The following is a 23301-nucleotide window of genomic DNA, read 5'->3' on the forward strand; positions in this document are numbered from 1 at the left end:
ACATGTACATTCACTTAATACCTAAAACATATCATTAAACTATTTCGTTTAAACAAACCCGTGATTTCACGGGTGTGACGATCGCTCCAAATCCATATGGACGAACACGTCATTCATTGATTTCATTGCGAGGTATTTGACCTCTATATGATACGTTTTGTAAACATTGCATTCTTTTCAAAAGGTACACAATAAATGAATATCAATTTCTAAGGTTTTCAACGTTTGATGATTTCTACATATAGACAATCACCATAAATAATAGTTTACCATAATACATCCGTTAACAATGAAGTCAAAATAAGATACACGGTGATGATTTTGTGAATGCAAAGTTTTCTTGAATAAAGCATGTATGACTCCATGCACATAGCTTGTATCACATATAAGCAAACAGCGGAAGACTTCTAGAAACCTGAGAATAAACATGCTTAAAAGTGTCAACACAAAGGTTGGTGAGTTCATAGTTTTAATATTGCGCATAATCTGTATATAAAGGTGAATCACAAGTTTTCAGTTGTTTCATCCAGAAACGTTTTTCAAAATATTCTTCGAAATTGAGCACCCTGGTAACTAAACTTAACGTATATATATTTTATACCCTTTGTATAATCATCTTAATAATACACGCAAACCAACGTGTACGCTTCTCAAATAGCATACGTCCGTTAAAAGGCTAGCGCTCTAGCTCGGACGGGGATGTCAAGCCCTATGGATCCATATACTACTACTCGCGCCCACCAGTTCTTATAACTGGCAGTTACTAGTTACCAAAGCTAAGGGATTTTCGATTTAAACTCAGTGTAGAATTTAGTATGTACTTATATCCATTGCGTTTAAATATATTGCATGTATTCTCAGCCCAAAAATATAGATTGCAAAAGCAATTAAAAAGGGAGCAAATGAAACTCACCTTAGCAGCACATAAGGTCATTCATCAAAAAGTGACCGTAACTCGGAATGCAAGATTAACCGTAGATCTCAACCTAGAGAACATATGTTGGTCAATACATGTCTAATAAACTAGGTTGGGTTATAGTGTATCACAATCCTAATGCTCGAGATCGACATACAAAAGTTATCAAAAGTCATTTCAAAAAATCAATTTTGACAATTGTTCAACAAAACGAGACGTGCCTTATATAAGGATTCATTTACTTGGCTAGTAGTATTTTATCAATCTCATAAACAGGTTTTTTAAATATTAATTGCAGATTCAAAAGCAATTTCAATTAACGTCAATTATAATTCAGTTGACCATATCTTTTGATTCGTTCATCGAAATTACGCGATTTCTAAACGAAAAGTTATTGATTTTTCGCCAGCTTTTCGAAAACATGTATATCATATACCTTTTACCAGTAATATATGTATTTAATTCGTGATTCATTATAAACTGTTTAATGACAAAATTTATCATACAAGCATGTATAAATATATACTCGAGCACTAGACATGTATACACTATTAATATATAAAAGATAAGATATGAGTGCTCACGTATCAATATTGAGATTCAATATTGCAGGAAAGTACGTAGACGCAACAGAGATGATAAATACTAGGTTTGACTTGCGAACAATACCCATGAACATTACCCATAACCTCCATAGCTATAACCCATAATTTCCTTAGTTCTATCCTGTTTGAAGCTTGTTTTGAAAGTGACACACTCATGACCTCGTCGTAATATTTTATGTATAATATTACTAAAAATATTAAGATTAATAATAATAATAATCTTAATAATATAATAATAATAATAATAATTATTATTATTATTATTATTATTATTATTATTATTATTATTATTATAATTAATAATAATTATAATAATTAAATACTTTCGGAGTAATATATGTGTAAAAGAACATGCGCAAGAAACCTGGTATTTATAGCCATAATTCCTGATTCTGATGCCCATGCGATCGCATGAGTTTTATGCCTATTTCTCATGCGATCGCATGGCCGTCAGATCCAGCTCACATATTTTTTTGTTTTCTTGTTTGTCGACATAATTAAATATAATTTAAATAATATATATAATTTAAATAATTAATTATATATTATATTAAATTCATGTGCATAGTTGACTTGTAATTTTCGTTCCGATGACTTGTACGTTGTCACTCGACTTATGTCCCGGTTCCGGTTTCTCGAACGCATTTTTGTACGCTTAGAAAACTCGCCATTTAAGTTTTGTGACTCGTACTTTTGTCAAAATATAGTCTTAAATTATCAATAAACTATATCATTCAAAGTGTATCTTAAACTTTCAAGTGTTTTGGTCATTTACTTCTATAAATCATTGTCTCGCTATTTGTTGGTATATATATATAATAACAAATCGTTTTATGACCAAGTTAATATATATTTTCAACATTCATAAACACGTTTTAAATATACGTCGTAAGTTATTCATACAATTAATATTCCAACTTATCATATATATTCAAATAAATATTTAAACCAATAAGTTTAATGTACGGTATCAAAAAAAATTAATACATTGTTACGTTTTCAAGTTATAGTATATATATATGTATCTATATACATATAATTGTTCGCGAATCGTCGAGAACAACCGAAAGGTATTTGAATATATGAAAATAGTTCAAAAATTTTGAGATTCAGTTTTACAGACTTTGTTTATCGTGTCGAAAATGTTACTCATACAAAGATTAAGTTTAAATTTGGTCAGAAATTTCCGGGTCATCACAACGGGTTATTTTCATAGTTGTTTCTATATCACTTTTCAAAGCTTTTGATTTCCTAACCTCTTCCTAATATCAGATAATTCTCATAATTGACTTAAAAGTCAAATTGAACAAAAACGTCAAACTTATGATCAACTATTTATACCTTCAAACTAATCGATTAAAGCTCCACATTCGATCTATTAGCTAAAACAAACCCAGTGAATCAACTAACTCGCCACCATTTCAGAAAAAGACTTTACGTTTGACTTTCACAGAAAAAGTCAAAAACGACGGTTTTCTGCTGAAAATCACTCATCTAAACACGAATCTTTTGTTTGGAATCGATTAGGATACTCCTAGTGTACTCTAAACTCGAAAGCCTTGAGAATCCTGTAATATTCTCATGTTGGGTAAAGATTTATGATGGTACGATATATTAATTCAACCCAAATAGAATTGAATGACTATTGCCACTGTTTCATCGCTTACAACCAATGCTAACAATATAACTAAGCATATTGCTTTTATCAAAATACATTAGGCAGAGTTTTATAAACAGAATCTGAACCAAAGAACTGCGACAATAAAAACAACTATATCAATCGCATACTACTTCACCAAAAAAATTGCATTAACTGGTGAGCAATGGCGGAACTTGAAATTGACTTTAGCAGGGGTAAAACTAATAACAGGGGGCAAACACCAAAAAAAAAAAAAAAAAAAAAAAAAAAAAAAAAAAAACCTTATTTTTAGGAAAAAATATTTTTTTAGTGTAATTTTTTTTTCAAATTCAGGTGGAACTGATACCACCATACAGATACACTAAGATCCGCCACTGCTGGTGAGTATATTGTAGCTAGCTGACATTAAAACTTCACTGGTACCAATTCACGGCCCAAATGCTATTTCAACCCAAACTTCCCAGAGTATCTTTAGACAATCGATTCGTAGGTTTCTCGAAGAACAAATACACAATAAACGATTGCTACTCTGACACCCAAGTATGTACATCACACAATAAAAGAAGAAAGACTACTTTGTTCCAACACGGATAGTATTACACATCGAGCACAATATCAAAAGACAGAAGAGATAAACACATGATGAATCAAAGTTAAACGAACATTATAACTGATAAATGTAGAGATTACAATCGATTTAAAAAGAGAAACATCTGTTGGCGAGGGGAGATCGAACATGATCTCTCCTATACACTGAAATCACCGAAACGGCTCTTCCAAATTAGGGTATGCCCTCTTATCCACTCTTAACCATAATGAACAAATGAAAGTCATATATATAATGGTCTAATACTTGTTTTGGTTCCTACGAATGACATCACTCATCCGTACAGATGACATTATGCTCAAATCAGATCTCTACGCGCACGAATGAGACTTCCATTCGTGCGAATGAATCTTCATTGGCATATGCCCCTCCAGATGACGAGTTTCACTTGTTTACCTCAATCTAGGTGTCAACATAGATATGCAATAACAAACTATTCGTCAGGCTACAGACATCCAAAAATGTGTCAACAGACTAACCCATAACCCATAACTTGCCTTAGATTATACAGTACAGTCTTATAATGAAAAGGTAAAAATAAGTTATAACAAAATATAAATATGAATAATATCGTTACAAAATGAAATACAGAGTAGTATAGTAAATCAACAAGTAATAATATAATTAAACAGAATTGAAGATGAGCAGATTCTACTACTGAGAACACCAATTTAGTTTGAACTCAGTTCCATCCAATTCGACCAAATCAGTCGTTGAAGTATTCATTAAAATTTTCCATGTTCCATCAGAAGGATCTTTGATCGCAATTTCTTTCAAACCATAAGGCAGTTTCATCATCTTCTTTATTTGGTTGCAGCAGCAGCTAACTCTGTTACCGTCTTTATATGACCTGCAATTGAAATTTATGTAATTTGGACGAAAAAGCGTAAAAAGGGCGTCAAAGAATGAGGAATGATCCCTAGAGTATTTACTCAAACATGCCGTCTCTAGCGATAGTTGTTGCACATGTTTCTATGGAAAGCCAACCTCTCTTTTTAAAAGATCAACATCAATGTCAAATGGGCTTAGAGATGAGTTTAGTAGTTCAAGTGTTAATTTAATGTCAAATTTACTTGATGAATTAAGTGCTTCCCTCATCTTGCGAAAGAATATATCATCGAGGGGAACCCTCAGCGTTAGTATAAGTTTAATTGGTTCGGTATGATCATTAATCGTTGGTAACAAGATATCAGGCATTTTTCTTCCTTCGTACTTAAAATATATCAACTTTGGAACGTCAACTTGTACGCTGATGATCTTCTCATATTTCCCTAACTTAATGATCAACCTCTTCAATGAGACACTTGCAATATTCAATACCTTCAGGTTTGTGTCCGAAATTTCAAGGTACAAACTCTCCAAAAATGTTAATTTCGATTTGATCATGTCAAAGAATGTATCGTTTACATCCATGTTGGAAGCTTCGATGAGCCCAACACACCCACTACAGAGGACCTAGGTTATACTCACTCACTACACCAACACTTTGACGTTGGTTAGCCTTTAATTTTATAAATCCTTAGTGCACAATAATACTTAGGCGACAGTGTCGACCATATATCGATCAGGCGGTATAACCGACCATATATCACTTAGGCGGCAAAGCCGACCATACAACACAAGTGCACTAAGAACTTAAACACAAACCGAGGCTTAACCGGGAAACTTAACAAGAACCCTTTTATTAATACAAAGAAACAATTACAATATTATAGACTCAACTCACACTCTTACTTCTTCACAACTTCTACTTCTAACTCTTCTTCACTTCTTACTTCTTCTCTACTTCACACTTCACTTACTCACACCTTACTCCACACACTACAAATGAAAACTCCACCCATATTTATACTACTCCATGGAACTTTCTAGACACTAGATATTTCCATGGATATATAAATATCTAGATATTTCTACAACCTACAAATATCTAGATTTTTCTTTTACATTTCAATTTCTAGATTTTTCTTTCATATTCTAATATCCAGATATTTTCTTATACATATTAATATCTAGATATTTTACATATATACATCTACTAATTCCATAGTATTTTATAATACCAAATTTGCATTGTATTTTAACACTCCCCCTCAATGTAAATTTTCTTCCAACGATGTCTTGCAGACCATTCCAAGTGCTTCTCTAAATTTTATAAACTTCGGTTTACTTAGGCTCTTGGTGAATATATCTGCAACCTGTTCATCTGACTTTGTTGGCACCATCTTGATCTCCCTTTCAAGGACCTTCTCGCGAACATAATGATAGTGCACTTCTATATGTTTTGTTCTTGCATGAAGACTGGATTCTCTGCTAGTCGTATAGCTGATAGGTTATCGCAAAGAAGATTTACTTGATAATCTGTTGATTGATGAAGATCTTCCATTAGTTGTTTCAACCATGTAATTTCTTGTGTTGCTGATGATGCCGATCGATATTCTGCTTCAGTACTTGACAAGGATACTATTGGTTGTCTCTTACTGCACCATGATATTACTCCTGATCCAAGACTAAACATGTATCCAGTTGTTGACCGTCGTGTATCATAGTCTCCAGCGTAATCGGCGTCACAATATCCGGTCACACGACATTCTTTTTTCTCTTATATAAAATGCCAAAGTTAATAGTACCTTTAACATACCTTAAGATGCGTCGTACAACATCAAGGTGAGGCTTCTTCGGATTGCTCATGTATCGACTAACCACTCCAACTGCATAAGATATGTCTGGCCGGCTTAGTGTGAGATAAATAAGATTTCCGACCATCTTTCGATACATGGTAACATCTTGAAGACTTTTTCCTTCATCTGCTCGTATTTTTGTATTCGGATCCATCGGAGTTGAGATAGGTTTGCAATTAAGCATTTCGTACTTTTGTAAAAGATCTCGCGCATATTTCTGTTGTCCCAGAAATAATCCTTCTCTTTTCTGCTCTATTTCGAGTCCAAGAAAATGTTTGAGTTCTCCAAGCTCCTTCATATGAAATCTGATAGACAGATTCTCTCTTGTTCTTTGGATCTCCTCATAGTAATCTCCCGTGATGATTAAGTCATCCACATATACTAGCACTATGGCTAGTTTTTCTTGATCTTGTTCACAAATAAACTAGAATCTGAAGGAGCAACTGTAAAACCACTTTGTACCAAGAACTCACCAATTTTCCCGTACCAAGCTCTTGGAGCCTGCTTCAAGCCGTATAGTGCTTTCTTTAATTTGCAGACATGGTCAGGATGAAACTTGTTCTCAAAGCCTCTTGGTTGCTCCATATAAATTTCTTTGTCAAGTTCTCCATGTAAGAAAGCGTTCTTGACATCCATCTGCCACAGCTTCCAAGATTTGCTAGCGGCTAAAGCTAGTAGAGCTCAAATTGTTGTGATCTTCTCCACTGGACTAAACGTTTTTTCATAATCCAGCCCATATTGTTGAGAAAAACCTATAGCAACAAGTTGAGCTTTATACCTTTCAATGGAGCCATCTGATCGAGTCTTCACCTTGTAAACCCATTTACAAGATATTGGTTTTACATCTTTGGGCTTTGGAACTAAACTCCATGTCTGGTTTTCTTTTAGTGCATTAATTTCTTTTTCCATCGCTTTCTGCCATTCTCGATTTTGCGCTGCTTCTTCATAAGTAGAAGGCTCAATAGGTATTAATTCATCCACATGAGTAGCATTGGCATACCTTGGATTAGGTTGTCTCGGCCTTGCTGACCTCCTTAATTCTTGTGCATGCTCCTCGACTTCCTTTTGGCTTGGACGAACCTCCTCGGATATAGATTGATGCACACCAGTTTTCCATGGACTCTTTTCCTTAGAGTACGACCCTTCTCATTCTTTTATTGGATCCAATATCTGCTCTTTAGGTTCTTCTTTTTCTTCTGGACCTTCTTCTAATCCATGAGATTCTGGAAGCTCTATCTTTTGAGGTGACCACCATGAAGAAGCTTCATCAAATACCACATTTCTTGAAGTATGGCACTTTCCAGTATTTGGATCACAACATCTCCATCCTATTCTTGATTCATCATAACCGACAAAAATGCACTGAATTGCCTTCTTCTCAAATTTGCTTCGTAGATGATCTGGCACGAAGACGTAGCATACACATCCAAAAACTTTGAGATGGTTGACGGTTGGCTTGATCTTCCATAATCTTTCATATGGTGAAATATATCCCAACTTTGTTTGTGGGAGTCTGTTAATCACGTACGATGCCGTCCTCATACATTCGGCCAAAAATCTGCCTGGTACATTCTTACCATGAAGCATACTTCGACAAGTTTTGGCAAGGTGACGATTCTTGCATTCTGCCACTCCATTCTGTTGTGGAGTATTGGGGCAAGTCAATTGCCTTCTGATCTTGTGCTTCTCAAGATAGATATTGAACTCGGTTGATAAATATTCTCCTCCATTATCTGTGCGTAAGCACCTAATCTTATTATTGAGCTCACTTTCTATCTTCTTCTTGAACTCTTTAAACTTCTGAAAAGTCTCCGACTTTTCCTTCATGAAGTAAACCCATACATACCTTGAGAAGTCATCAATGAATGTCACCATATACTTCATTCCTCCAAGTGATGTTTGTTTCACTGGGCCAAAGACGTCTGAGTGTATGAGCTCTGGTGGTGTCTTGGACTGATGTTGTGACTCCTTGAATGGCAATTGATGAGCTTTTCCAAATTGACATCCAGCACATATTGTATCTGTTCGGATATCAATTTGAGGAAGCCCATTTACTATGTGTTTCACCATCATCTCCTTTAACTTGTTGTAGCCCACATGCCCAAGACGTTCATGCCAAAGATCAGCCGTCTCATTCTTCCGAGTCTTATCCACATATGCTGTTTCAGCAGATAGTACATAGACCGAATCTATTCTTCTTCCTTGCATAATTGGATTGCCAACCACCTTCACTCTCTTGAATACGGACACATCTTCTGGTCCAAAGAGCACATAGTTCCCTTCTGCTGTTAATTGTGGTACTGACAGTAAATTCTTCTTTAGGCCAGGTGATAATGCTAAAAACGAACATATATTTCATAGCATTATCCCTCAAGAAAGACAAGCTTTTAGTTGCAATTGTTCTATTTACAAGTGATATTCGTTTAAATAATAAAAGGTGAAGACAAAAGACAGATTCGACGAATTTAAGACGCAAATGGCCAAAAAGCTCAAAAGTACAAAGTACAATCAAAGTGGTTCCAATTATTGATAAGAAACGTCTCAAAATTACAAGAGTACAAGATACGAAATGCAAAGTACAAGATATTAAATTATACGCAAGGACGTTCGAAAATCCGGAACCGGGACCAAAGTCAACTCTCAACGCTCGATGCAACGGACTAAAAATTATGAGTCAACTATGCACATGAATATAATATAATATAATATATAATTAATTCTTAAAATTAATATATATATATTATATTATATATTATAAACGTCGGCAAAGAAAGAAACAAACTCTTGTGAGCTGGAAAAAGTGGCCATGCGATAGCATGGCCTGGAAGTACATTTTCCATGCGATCGCATGGCAGTAGGTGACAGGCCACATCTATAAATTTCGCAGTTTTTGAGCAAATATATCCATCTTTTCTTTCCTTTCTCTCATAGGTAAATATATATATATATATATATATATATATTATAATTTTAGTTTTAATTTTAATTTTAATTCTAATAATAAGGGTATGTTAGCGAATGTTGTAAGGGTGTAAGTCGAAATTCTGTCCGTGTAACGCTACGCTATTTTTAATCATTGTAAGTTATGTTCAACCTTTTTAATTTAATGTCTCGTAGCTAAGTTATTATTATGCTTATTTAATACCGAAGTAATCGTGATGTTGGGCTAAGAATTAAAATTGGGTAATTGGGTTTTGTACCATAATTGGGGTTTGGACAAAAGAACGACACTTGTGAAAATTAGACTATGGGCTATTAATGGGCTTTATATTTGTTTAATTAAATGATAGTTTGTTAATTTAATATAAAGATTTACAATTGGACGTACCTATAAATAACCATATACACTCGATCGGACACGATGGGCGGGATATTTATATGTACGAATAATCGTTCATTTAACCGGACACGGGAATGGATTAATAGTTAATAGACTTATTAAAACAGGGGTGAATTATGTACAAGGACACTTGGCGTAATTGTTAACAAAGTATTAAAACCTTGGGTTACACGCAGTCGATAACCTGGTGTAATTATTAAACAAAGTATTAAGACCTTGTTACAGTTTAAGTCCCCAATTAGTTGGAATATTTGACTTCGGATATAAGGAAAATTTGACGAGGACACTCGCACTTTATATTTATGACTGATGGACTGTTATGGACAAAAACCAGATGGACATATTGAATAATCCAGGACAAAGGACAATTAACCCATGGAAATAAACTAAAATCAACACGTCAAACATCATGATTACGGAAGTTTAAATAAGCATAATTTATATATTTCATATTTAATTGCACTTTTAATTATCGCACTTTTGTTTATTGTCATTTTATTTAATTGTATTTTTAATTATCGTACTCTTTAATTATCGCAATTTTATTTTATCGCACTTTTATTTATCGCAATTTCATTATCGTTATTTACTTTACGCTTTAAATTAAGTTATATTTATTTTTAATATTTTACATTAGGTTTTAACTGCGACTAAAAGTTTTAAAATCAACAAACCGGTCATTAAACGGTAAAAACCCCCCCTTTTATAATAATAATACTACTTATATATATTTTTGTATTTTTATAATTATAAGTTACAAATATAGCGTTAAGCTTGGCTAGAGTTCCCTGTGGACGAACCGGACTTACTAAAAACTACACTACTGTACGATTAGGTACACTGCCTATAAGTGTTGTAGCAAGGTTTAAGTATATCCACTCTATAAATAAATAAATCACTTGTGTAAAATTGTATCGTATTTAATAGTATTTTGTAGCAAATATATAACTATTTTATACACCACCTCGCACACATCAAGTATTTTTGGCGCCGCTGCCGGGGAAAGCTAAAACACCGGAAGCGAAATGCTATATATAAAAAAATGATTTTATTCGAATTTTATTAAGTTTTTATTAAAAATATACGTTTTTTTTAGAAAATATAAAAAAATCTATATATTTGTTTTTAAGAGTTTTTAAATATATATAAAGTTAAAAAGTATTTTTATTTTAGTTTTTAAAATTAAATTTATATTTAAGTTATATATATATTTTATATAAAATTAAAACAGAAAACTGAAAAAAATATATATATAAAATTACTCGAGGCCCGGTACTGTAGCAGCCCAGCTCTGGCCCGAAACCCTAGCCCATGCGATCGTATGAGCCCGAAGGCAAAAATTCATGCGATCGCATGAACATGCCTGACACGCCAGGTTTGACCTAATTCAGCATTAATTACGGAGTATATTTTAATTATTATTATTATAACCCTAATTAGGTTTTGTTTATTTAATTAATTAAGTTTAGTTTTAGTATTTAATTTATATATTTAGTTTAATTAGTTTTAATAAATATATAAAATTAATAGTTTTATAAAATAAATAATACAAAAATAATATTTTTATAAAAATTGTACTTTTTACAACTTCAAGTTTATTTTTATATTTTGTATCTTTTTATTTGTTTTAGCGTAATATTTGTATTTTTCTCTCGTATTTAGTTTTAAGTCATAGTTTTTGCCATAGTTATTTTTATTTCTAGATTTTTAGGCTTTGCCGTAAAATCCCTTAAGTGCTTTTTCTTTAGACTAAGATTTAGGTGCTTTAGAATTTTGCGACGCCGTTTTTAATATTTTAGTACTTTTTAAGTTATTGCCGTTTTAGATATAGTATTCCTTTTAAGCTTTAATACTTTTAGACGTAACTTTTAATTCTTAGTTTTTACTTCCTTTTTAATTTTCGACGCGCTACTTTCTTATTTTTATATTTTTTTTCGACCTTTTATTTTTCGACGTTTTTCCGACGCGCTCTTTTTCTTTCTTATTTTTCGCCGCTCTAGTTTTTAGGACTTAGATTTTTCTTCTATTTCTTCTCTAAAATTTCTCTAAAATTTCAACAAAAAATTATTTTAAGCGGTTAAATTGATAGACATCCAAATTTTCTGTTTCGTAGTAATAGTTGGATTTGTTAGTGGCTGAGTTGTGAGCTTCCGATTTAAAGGGTTCTGGCTCCCTGCTGCATCTATTGGCTATTCGAAACGTGGGCAAAAGCAGAAAAGTCTGTTAATTTGATAACTTTAATAATTTTTATCTTTTATAATTAATAGGATATTCAGTGAATGCACCGAGCAAAACGTTCACCACCTTTTATACGTTCACCACCTGTAACTCGATCAAGACATCTAGCAAATATTGTCGCCGTTGATTTTTCTTTAGAATCGTCATCTAGTCGACCAAATACTCCAATTCAAATTTCCGATAATCCATTTTTTGAACCCGACCTCACAATTGAGAATCCGGAGAATATTCAGGGACAATTCAGAGATCCTGAACCATTAATCTTTCCTCCGGAACCACCAATCATTCAAACAGAGATTGTCGAGGAACCAACCATTAAATCAGAATCCTCTAGTGATTCAGATTCAACAAATTCAATTATGGAGAATCTGGAACCTCTAAGTATGGAAGACCGAATGAGAGCTAAACGCACTGGCCAAGGTTACGCAATTACTCAACCTGACATTAATGCGCCAGATTATGAAATCAAAGGACAAATCCTACACATGGTAACAAATCAATGCCAATTTAGTGGTGCGCCGAAGGAAGATCCAAACGAACATCTTCGTACCTTTAATAGGATCTATACTTTATTTAAAATTCGAGAAGTTGAGGATGAACAGATATATCTCATGTTATTTCCCTGGACTTTAAAGGGAGAAGCCAAAGATTGGTTAGAATCGTTACCTGAAGGGGCGATTGATACATGGGACGTTTTAGTTGAAAAATTTCTTAAACAATTCTTTCCGGCATCTAAAGCCGTAAGACTTCAAGGAGAAATTGTTACGTTCACACAAAAGCCAAACGAAACTCTTTATGAGGAGTGGACAAGATTTGGAAAGTTATTAAGAGGATGTCCACAACATGGTTTAGACACTTGTCAAATAGTACAAATATTCTACCAAGGATGCGACATCACTACAAGAAAAGACATCGATATAGCAGCTGGTGGTTCCATTATGAAGAAAACCGCAACTGATGCTTACAAAATTATTGATAACACTGCTTCCCACTCACATGAGTGGCACCAAGAAAAAGATATCGTTAGATCATCTAAAGCAGCTAGAGCCGATTCTAGCCATGACTTAGATTCCATTTCCGCAAAGATAGATGCTGTCGAGAGACGAATGGAAAAGATGACTAAAGATATTCACTCAATATGAATTAGTTGTGAGCAGTGTGGAGGACCACATTTGACAAAAGATTGTCTCAGTATTGAACTAACAATGGAACAAAGAGAGAATGTTTCATACAAAAACCAAAGGCCTGGAAATAATTATCAGAATAATTATCAACCGCCAAGACCAATCTACAATCAAAACCAGAATTATAACCGAAATGTCCCATACAACAATCAACAAGGTCCTAGCAATCAACAAGTATCCAATAATACTTACAATCAGCAAAGACCTATTTTTCAAAACAAACCACCACAAACCGATGATAAAAAGCCAAATTTAGAAGATATGATGTCAAAGCTAGTTGAATCTCAAACACAGTTTTTCACATCTCTGAAACAAACCAATGAATAAAATGCTCAAGCATTTAGAAATCAACAAGCTTCTATTCAAAATTTGGAACAAGAAGTGAGCAACCTAGCAAGGTTGATAGGTGAAAGAAAATCAGGAAGTTTACCTAGTGATACAAATGCTAACCCCCGGAATGAAACAGCTAAAGCCATTACCACAAGAAGTGGTATTACACTTAAACCACCTAAAATACCTGTAATTTCTGATGAAGCTAATCCTACTCTACAAGAACCACAATCTGATCAAGATAAGGAAAAAGAACCGGTAGTTGAAAAGGTTAATGAAGATAACACAGTTAAGGCTAAACCTTATGTTAAACCATACCAACCACCACTTCCTTACCCAAGTAAAATGAGAAAAGAAAGACTTGAAGCCGAGCAATCCAAATTCTTGGATATGTTTAAACAAATAAATGTAAATCTTCCTTTCATTGATGTAATTTCAGGAATGCCTAGATATGCTAAATTTCTGAAAGATCTTATCACAAATAGAAAGAAAATGGAAGAACTCTCGGCTGTTACTATGAATGCTAATTGTTCTGCAGTGCTGTTGAATAAGATACCAGAAAAATTATCTGATCCAGGAAGTTTCACAATTCCATGTTTTCTGGGTAGTCTTAGTTCAATAGAAGCATTGGCAGACTTAGGTGCTAGTATAAATCTAATACCATATTCACTATACGCTAAACTAGACCTTGGAGAATTGAAACCAACACGAATCAGCATACAACTAACCGATCGATCAGAAAAATATCCTAGAGGGATAATGAAGAACATGCTAGTTAAAGTTGGTAATTTAGTATTTCCAGTAGATTTTGTTATTCTGGACATGGAAGAAGATTCTTGAGTACCTCTCATATTAGGAAGGCCATTCTTAAACACGGCTAAAGCAATAATAGACGTGTTTGGTAAGAAATTGACCCTAAGTATAGAGGACGAGAGTGTTACCTTTTCTGTTGATAGAGCCATGCAACAACCGCAATCTGCAGATGATACATGTTATTATATTTAAACTATAGATTCACATGCAGAATTGTTAGAAGAATTTCCAGAATTACAAGAAACAGGAGAATGTTCTTTGGGAGAAGGAACTGAACCAATTGATGAAACTAAAATGTTAGCTACACTTATGGCTAATGGATATTGAAATGTCCCGTTCTTATTGATTAAAAACGTTCCATATTAATTGATTTCGTTGCGAGGTTTTGACCTCTATATGAGACGTTTTTCAAAGACTGCATTCATTTTTAAAACAAACCATAACCTTTATTTCATAGATAAAGGTTTTAAAAAGCTTTACGTAGATTATCAAATAATGATAATCTAAAATATCCTGTTTACACACGACCATTACATAATGGTTTACAATACAAATATGTTACAACAAAATAAGTTTCTTGAATGCAGTTTTTACACAATATCATACAAGCATGGACTCCAAATCTCGTCCTTATTTAAGTATGCGACAGCGGAAGCTCTTAATAATCACCTAAGAATAAACATGCTTAAAACGTCAACAAAAATATTGGTGAGTTATAGGTTTAACCTATATATATCAAATCATAATAATAGACCACAAGATTTCATATTTCAATACACATCCCATACATAGAGACAAAAATCATTCATATGGTGAACACCTGGTAACCAACATTAACAAGATGCATATATAATAATATCCCCATCATTCCGGGACACCCTTCGGATATGATATAAATTTCGAAGTACTAAAGCATCCGGTACTTTGGATGGGGTTTGTTAGGCCCAATATGTAGTGACCCGAACTTTTCCATGTTTATATATATTAATTGAGATTGATATTTACATGATTAAATGTTTCCAACATGTTAAGCAATCAAACTTGTTAAGACTTGATTAATTGAAATATGTTTCATATAGACAATTGACCACCCAAGTTGACCGGCGATTCACGAACGTTAAAACTTGTAAAAACGACATGACGATATATATATATATATATGGATATACATATGGTTAACATGAGATTATGATAAGTAAGTATCTCCATAAGTATATTAACAATGAGTTATATACATATAAACAAGACTACTAACTTAAGGATTTCGAAACGAGACATATATGTAACGATTATCGTTGTAACGACATTTAAATGTATATATATCATATTAAGATATATTAATATATCATAATATCATGATAATATAATAATTTAACATCTCATTAGATATAATAAACAATGGGTTAACAACATTAATTGAGATCGTTAACTTAAAGGTTTCAAAACAACACTTACATGTAACGACTAACGATGACTTAACGACTCAGTTAAAATGTATATACATGTAGTGTATTTAGATGTATTAAAATACTTTTGGAAGACTTCAAGACATATATCAAAACACTCATACTTAACGGAAATGGTTACAGTTACTTTCCCATTCTTTTCTTTCATCAAGAATTCTAGTCGTATTCTTACCCGTATTATACACAGCTTCAAAACGTACTTACTATGGGTATATACCAATAGGAACTAGCATGGGATTCCACTCTTGATTATGTCATGTATGACTAATCAATTTTAACTTCTACCATGAGCTAGTCAACTAACTAGAACTCCTTTTAACCCCACTCACCACTCACTAATTACCGCTCATCATTCACTCCATTTCACTTCCAATTCTCTTTCTAATTCTCTCTCAACACACCCACACTATTATGAACGTATTTTTCCAGTAGTTAATCATCATCTTCATCAAAAATCACTTCAAGAATCAAGCTATAATCATCATAGGAAGAACACTTCAAGAACACTTCAAAAATCCCTTCAAGTTTACTAATTTACTTCCAAGCTTTCTAATCCATTCCAAGTAATCATCTAAGATCAAGAAACCTTTGTTATATACAGTAGGTTATCTTTCTTATTCAAGGTAATATTCATATTCAAACTTTGATTCAATTTCTATAACTATAAACTATCTTAATTCGAGTAAAAATCTTACTTGAACTTGTTTTTTTGTCATGATCCTACTTCAAGAACTTTCAAGCCATCCAAGATCCTTTGAAGCTAGATCATTTCTTGTCACTTCCAGTAGGTTTACCTACTAAACTTGAGGTAGTAATGATGTTCATAACATCATTCGATTCATATATATAAAACTATCTTATTCGAAGGTTTAAACTCGTAATCACTAGAACATAGTTTAGTTAATTCTAAACTTGTTCGCAAACAAAAGTTAATCCTTCTAACTTGACTTTTAAAATCAACTAAACACATGTTCTATATCTATATGATATGCTAACTTAATGATTTAAAACCAGGAAACACGAAAAACACCGTAAAACCGGATTTACGCCGTCGTAGTAACACCGCGGGCTGTTTTGGGTTAGTTAATTAAAAACTATGATAAACTTTGATTTAAAAGTTGTTATTCTGAGAAAATGATTTTTATTATGAACATGAAACTATATCCAAAAATTATGGTTAAACTCAAAGTGGAAGTATGTTTTCTATAATGGTCATCTAGACGTCGTTCTTTCGACTGAAATGACTACCTTTACAAAAACGACTTGTAACTTATTTTTCCGACTATAAACCTATAATTTTTCTGTTTAGATTCATAAAATAGAGTTCAATATGAAACCATAGCAATTTGATTTACTCAAAACGGATTTAAAACGAAGAAGTTATGGGTAAAACAAGATTGGATAATTTTTCTCATTTTAGCTACGTGAAAATTGGTAACAAATCTATTCCAACCATAACTTAATCAACTTGTATTGTATATTATGTAATCTTGAGATACCATAGACACGTATACAATGTTTCGACCTATCATGTCGACACATCTATATATATTTCGGAACAACCATAGACACTCTATATGTGAATGTTGGAGTTAGCTATACAGGGTTGAGGTTGATTCCAAAATATATATAGTTTGAGTTGTGATCAATACTGAGATACGTATACACTGGGTCGTGGATTGATTCAAGATAATATTTATCGATTTATTTCTGTACATCTAACTGTGGACAACTAGTTGTAGGTTACTAACGAGGACAGCTGACTTAATAAACTTAAAACATCAAAATATATTAAAAGTGTTGTAAATATATTTTGAACATACTTTAATATATATGTATATATTGTTATAGGTTCGTGAATCAACAGTGGCCAAGTCTTACTTCTCGACGAAGTAAAAATCTGTGAAAGTGAGTTATAGTCCCACTTTTAAAATCTAATATTTTGGGATGAGAATACATGCAGGTTTTATAAATGATTTACAAAATAGACACAAGTACGTGAAACTACATTCTATGGTTGAATTATCGAAATCGAATATGCCCCTTTTTATTAAGTCTGGTAATCTAAGAATTAGGGAACAGACACCCTAATTGACGCGAATCCTAAAGATAGATCTATTGGGCCTAACAAACCCCATCCAAAGTACCGGATGCTTTAGTACTTCGAAATTTATATCATATCCGAAGGGTGTCCCGGAATGATGGGGTTATTCTTATATATGCATCTTGTTAATGTCGGTTACCAGGTGTTCACCATATGAATGATTGTTATCTCTATGTATGGGATGTGTATTGAAATATGAAATCTTGTGGTCTATTGTTACGATTTGATATATATAGGTTAAACCTATAACTCACCAACATTTTTGTTGACGTTTTAAGCATGTTTATTCTCAGGTGATTATTAAGAGCTTCCGCTATCGCATACTTAAATAAGGACGAGATTTGGAGTCCATGCTTGTATGATATTGTGTAAAAACTGCATTCAAGAAACTTATTTTGTTGTAACATATTTGTATTGTAAACCATTATGTAATGGTCGTGTGTAAACAGGATATTTTAAATTATCATTATTTGATAATCTACGTAAAGCTTTTTAAACCTTTATTGATGAAATAAAGGTTATGGTTTGTTTTAAAATGAATGCAGTCTTTGAAAAACGGCTCATATAGAGGTCAAAACCTCGCAACGAAATCAATTAATATGGAACGTTTTTAATCAATAAGAACGGGACATTTCAGTTGGTATCAGAGCGTTGGTCTTAGAGAACCAGAATTTTGCATTAGTGTGTCTTATCGAGTTTGTTAGGATGCATTAGTGAGTCTGGACTTCGACCGTGTTTACTTGAAAAATGATTGCTTAACAAATTTTGTTGGAAACTATATATTTTTAACATGTGAATATTATGTGATATATTAATCTCTTAACGCGTTTGATATTATGTGATAGATGTCTACCTCTAGAACAAGTCCCATTGACTCACCTAATAATAATGAAGAGTCAAATGTAAATTGGAATGATTCGTGGACTGATTCACAAGTTTCCGAAGAGGAACCGGAAGAAGAGTCGGAACCGGAAGAAGAATCAGAACCGGAAGAGGAGGAACCGGATGAAGAAATAGAACCGGTGGGGGAAATAATAAAACGGTTAAGTAAAAGAAAATCCTCAACCAACCGACCAAGGTTAATTATGGTCAATGGTGTTTCCGCCAAGGAAGCAAAATATTGGGAGGATTACCAATTCTCCGATGAATCGGATTCCGACGAGAATTCCGATGATGTTATAGAAATTACCCCAACTGAATTTAAAAAGGCAAAAGAAAATAATAAGGGAAAGGGCATAAAATAGAGAAATCTAATTCCAACCCCGATGAACTTTATATGTATCGTCAACCCCCGAAGTTCTTAAGTTGTAACAATGACCCGGGAACCTCTAAACCACCAGGTTTTTCTAAACCAATGTGGAAAATTACGGCTCGTATTAGGGGAACATCATATATCCCTAGAAACCTGGCAAAACGAACCAAAACCGAAGAAGAAGAAACAAGCGAGTCGGAATAAGATAGTTGTATTCGTGTGGTGTAATATATGTAATATAGTGTGCTTATGCTTTATGATATATGTAAAAATTGCTTGTATTAATAAGTATTTTTTTTTATGAATCTAACTCTTGTCTATTTTACAGTATAAAAACACAAAATGGATAGACAACCCAATATTTTAAGAGACCTACCCGGAGACCTGATTGATGAAATCTTGTCTAGAGTCGGTCAGAATTCTTCGGCACAACTATTTAAGGCGAGATCAGTTTGTAAGACATTCGAAGAACGTTCCAAGAATGCCTTGGTTTATAAAAGGCTTTCGTTCGAAAGATGGGGGATATCACATTGGAAAATCCATAAGTTACGATGTGTTTACTTTGACGCATATATTGCGGGGAACCCAAATGCTATTTTACGCAATGGGTTAAGAAATTATTTTGACTCAATATATCCGAATATTGGACTTCGTGATTTAGAAAAAGCGGCTAACATGCAACATAAAGAAGCATGTTATGCTTACGGATTAGTAATGTTCGCTTCTCACCAAAGTGAGAACAAGAACATCGGGCTACAACTATTAAACAAAACGTTCCCACAAGTGACGGAGTCGGTAATTGGGGTAAGAAATGAGGTTTTTAGATTGTTACGGGACTGTTGGACATTACGTAACCCTCGTCCCTTTGACGACGTTACAACACGCTGTCTTATCAACGGCCATAACGGTTATGTTCCACAAGACCAAGGATGGGAAGTAATCCTAGTAAAACCAGAATGCATGACTTGTTTCTGGACGTATGAATTACGTGTCTTTATTGCCTTTGCTGAACGACTTGTGTACTAGCTAGAATTATCTTCACAACTATCTTGTATCAAAGTTATTGTGTGCTATATTTCATGCTTTATGTAAAATAAGCGGTATTGTAAGTTTGTAAAATATTGTATAAAAGTTTGAACGCGAAATATTATTATAATCAGTTTTTCATATAGAATTGTAGTAGTTGAATTGTATATTAGCTACTAAGTATGAACTTAACGGGTAGGTACTACCCGAATTTAAACTTATAAAACGCTAATATGAAGAAAAAGCTTTTATAAATGAGTTCATATTATGCTATGAAATACTATTAACTACTCTTAATATTCTGTATGATTATCTTGTTCCATTTGACTATTTTGAAGGAAATGGCACCGACTACTTGACACACCGTGAATATGAATGAAGAGGAATTCCGTACTTTTCTAGCTTCAAACATAGCCGCAGTACAGGCTGCGCTACATACCAGCAATAACCTTGGATCTAGCAGTACAGGAAATCGTGTAGGATGCACCTACAAAGAATTCACTGCCTACAAACCTTTGGAATTTGATGGAACCGAAGGACCGATCGGATTGAAACGGTGGACCGAGAAGGTCGAATCGGTGTTTGCCATAAGTAAGTGTACTGAAGAGGACAAATTAAAGTACGCTACGCATACCTTCACAGGTTCTGCGTTAACATGGTGGAATACCTATCTAGAGTAAGTGGGACAAGACGATGCGTACGCACTACCGTGGTCAGCATTCAAGCACTTGATGAACGAGAAGTACCGTCCCAGAACCGAGGTCAATAAGCTCAAGACAGAACTTAGAGGGTTACGAACCCAAGGATTTGATATTACCACGTACGAAAGACGATTCACAGAATTGTGCCTATTGTGTCCGGGAGCATTCGAAGATGAGGAAGAGAAGATCGACGCGTTTGTGAAAGGATTACTGGAAAGAATCCAAGAAGATATAAGTTCACACGAGCCCGCCTCCATACAACAGGCATGTAGAATGGCTCACAAACTAGTGAACCAGATTGAAGAAAGAATTAAAGAACAGACTGCTGAAGAGGCCAATGTGAAGCAAGTCAAAAGAAAGTGGGAGGAAAACGGTGATAAGAATCACCAATACAACAACAACAGCAATTACAACAATAATCGCAACAATTATCCCAACAATCGCAACATCAATCGCAACTACAACAAACGGCCCAACAACAACAACAACAACAACAGCAGCAACTACAACAATCATCCCAACAATAATAATAACCGCAACAACAACAACAATCAGAAGCAACTATGCCAAAGGTATGAAAAGTATCACTCGGGGTTCTGCACCAAATTTTGCAACAAGTGTAAAAGAAATGGTCATAGCGCGGCAAAGTGTGAGGTCTACGGACCAGGGGTTAATAGAACGAAAGGAACAAATGGTGTCGGAACGAGTAATGGCGGAGCAAGTAGTGTCGGAGCAAGTTATGCCAATGTAGTTTGTTATAAATGTGGAAAACCGGGCCACATCATTAGAAATTGCCCGAACCAGGAGAACACGAATGGACAAGGCCGCGGAAGAGTTTTCAATATTAATGCGGCAGAGGCACAGGAAGACCCGGAGCTTGTTACGGGTACGTTTCTTATTGACAATAAATCTGCTTACGTTTTATTTGATTCGGGTGCGGATAGAAGCTATATGAGTAGAGATTTTTGTGCTAAATTAAGTTGTCCATTGATGCCTTTGGATAGTAAATTTTTACTCGAATTAGCAAATGGTAAATTAATTTCAGCAGATAATATATGTCGGAATCGAGAAATTAAACTGGTTAGCGAAATATTTAAGATTGATTTGATACCAGTAGAGTTAGGGAGTTTTGATGTGATAATCGGTATGGACTGGTTGAAAGAAGTGAAAGCAGAGATCGTTTGTTACAAAAATGTAATTCGCATTATACGAGAAAAAGGAAAACCCTTAATAGTGTACGGAGAAAAGGGCAACACGAAGCTACATCTTATTAGTAATTTGAAGGCACAAAAACTAATAAGAAAAGGTTGCTATGCTGTTCTAGCACACGTCGAGAAAGTACAAACTGAAGAAAAGAGCATCAATGATGTTCCCGTTGCAAAAGAATTTCCCGATGTATTTCCGAAAGAATTACCGGGATTACCCCCACATCGATCCGTTGAATTTCAAATAGATCTTGTACCAGGAGCTGCACCAATAGCTCGTGCTCCTTACAGACTCTCACCCAGCGAGATGAAAGAACTGCAAAGCCAATTACAAGAACTTTTAGAGCGTGGTTTCATTCGACCAAGCACATCACCGTGGGGAGCTCCTGTTTTGTTTGTCAAGAAGAAAGATGGTACATTCAGGTTGTGTATCGACTACCGAGAGTTGAACAAACTTACCATCAAGAACCGCTACCCACTACCGAGAATCGACGACTTATTTGATCAAATACAAGGCTCGTCTGTTTATTCAAAGATTGACTTACGTTCCGGGTATCATCAAATGCGGGTGAAAGAAGATGATATTCCAAAGACTGCTTTCAGAACACGTTACGATCATTACGAGTTTATGGTCATGCCGTTTGGTTTAACTAATGCACCAGCTGTGTTCATGGACCTTATGAACCGAGTGTGTGGACCATACCTTGACAAGTTTGTCATTGTTTTCATTGATGACATACTTATTTACTCAAAGAATGACCAAGAACACGGTGAACATTTGAGAAAGGTGTTAGAAGTATTGAGGAAGGAAGAATTGTACGCTAAGTTTTCAAAGTGTGCATTTTGGTTGGAAGAAGTTCAATTCCTCGGTCACATAGTGAACAAAGAAGGTATTAAGGTGGATCCGGCAAAGATAGAAACTGTTGAAAAGTGGGAAACTCCGAAAACTCCGAAACACATACGCCAATTTTTAGGACTAGCTGGTTACTACAGAAGGTTCATCCAAGACTTTTCCAGAATAGCAAAACCCTTGACTGCATTAACGCATAAAGGGAAGAAATTTGAATGGAATGATGAACAAGAGAAAGCGTTTCAGTTATTGAAGAAAAAGCTATCTACGGCACCTATATTGTCATTGCCTGAAGGGAATGATGATTTTGTGATTTATTGTGACGCATCAAAGCAAGGTCTCGG

At 34.2% G+C, this 23301-nt stretch overlaps 1 pseudogene; it reads right to left on the reverse strand.

The window, feature by feature from the left end:
- The window catches only part of LOC139867915 (pre-mRNA-processing-splicing factor 8A-like), a 114841-nt pseudogene that overhangs the window by 34414 nt on the left and 57126 nt on the right, over nucleotides 1-23301 (reverse strand).

The sequence above is a fragment of the Rutidosis leptorrhynchoides genome, chromosome 9 (assembly GCF_046630445.1).
Source record: "Rutidosis leptorrhynchoides isolate AG116_Rl617_1_P2 chromosome 9, CSIRO_AGI_Rlap_v1, whole genome shotgun sequence".
Classification (NCBI taxonomy): Eukaryota; Viridiplantae; Streptophyta; class Magnoliopsida; order Asterales; family Asteraceae; genus Rutidosis; species Rutidosis leptorrhynchoides.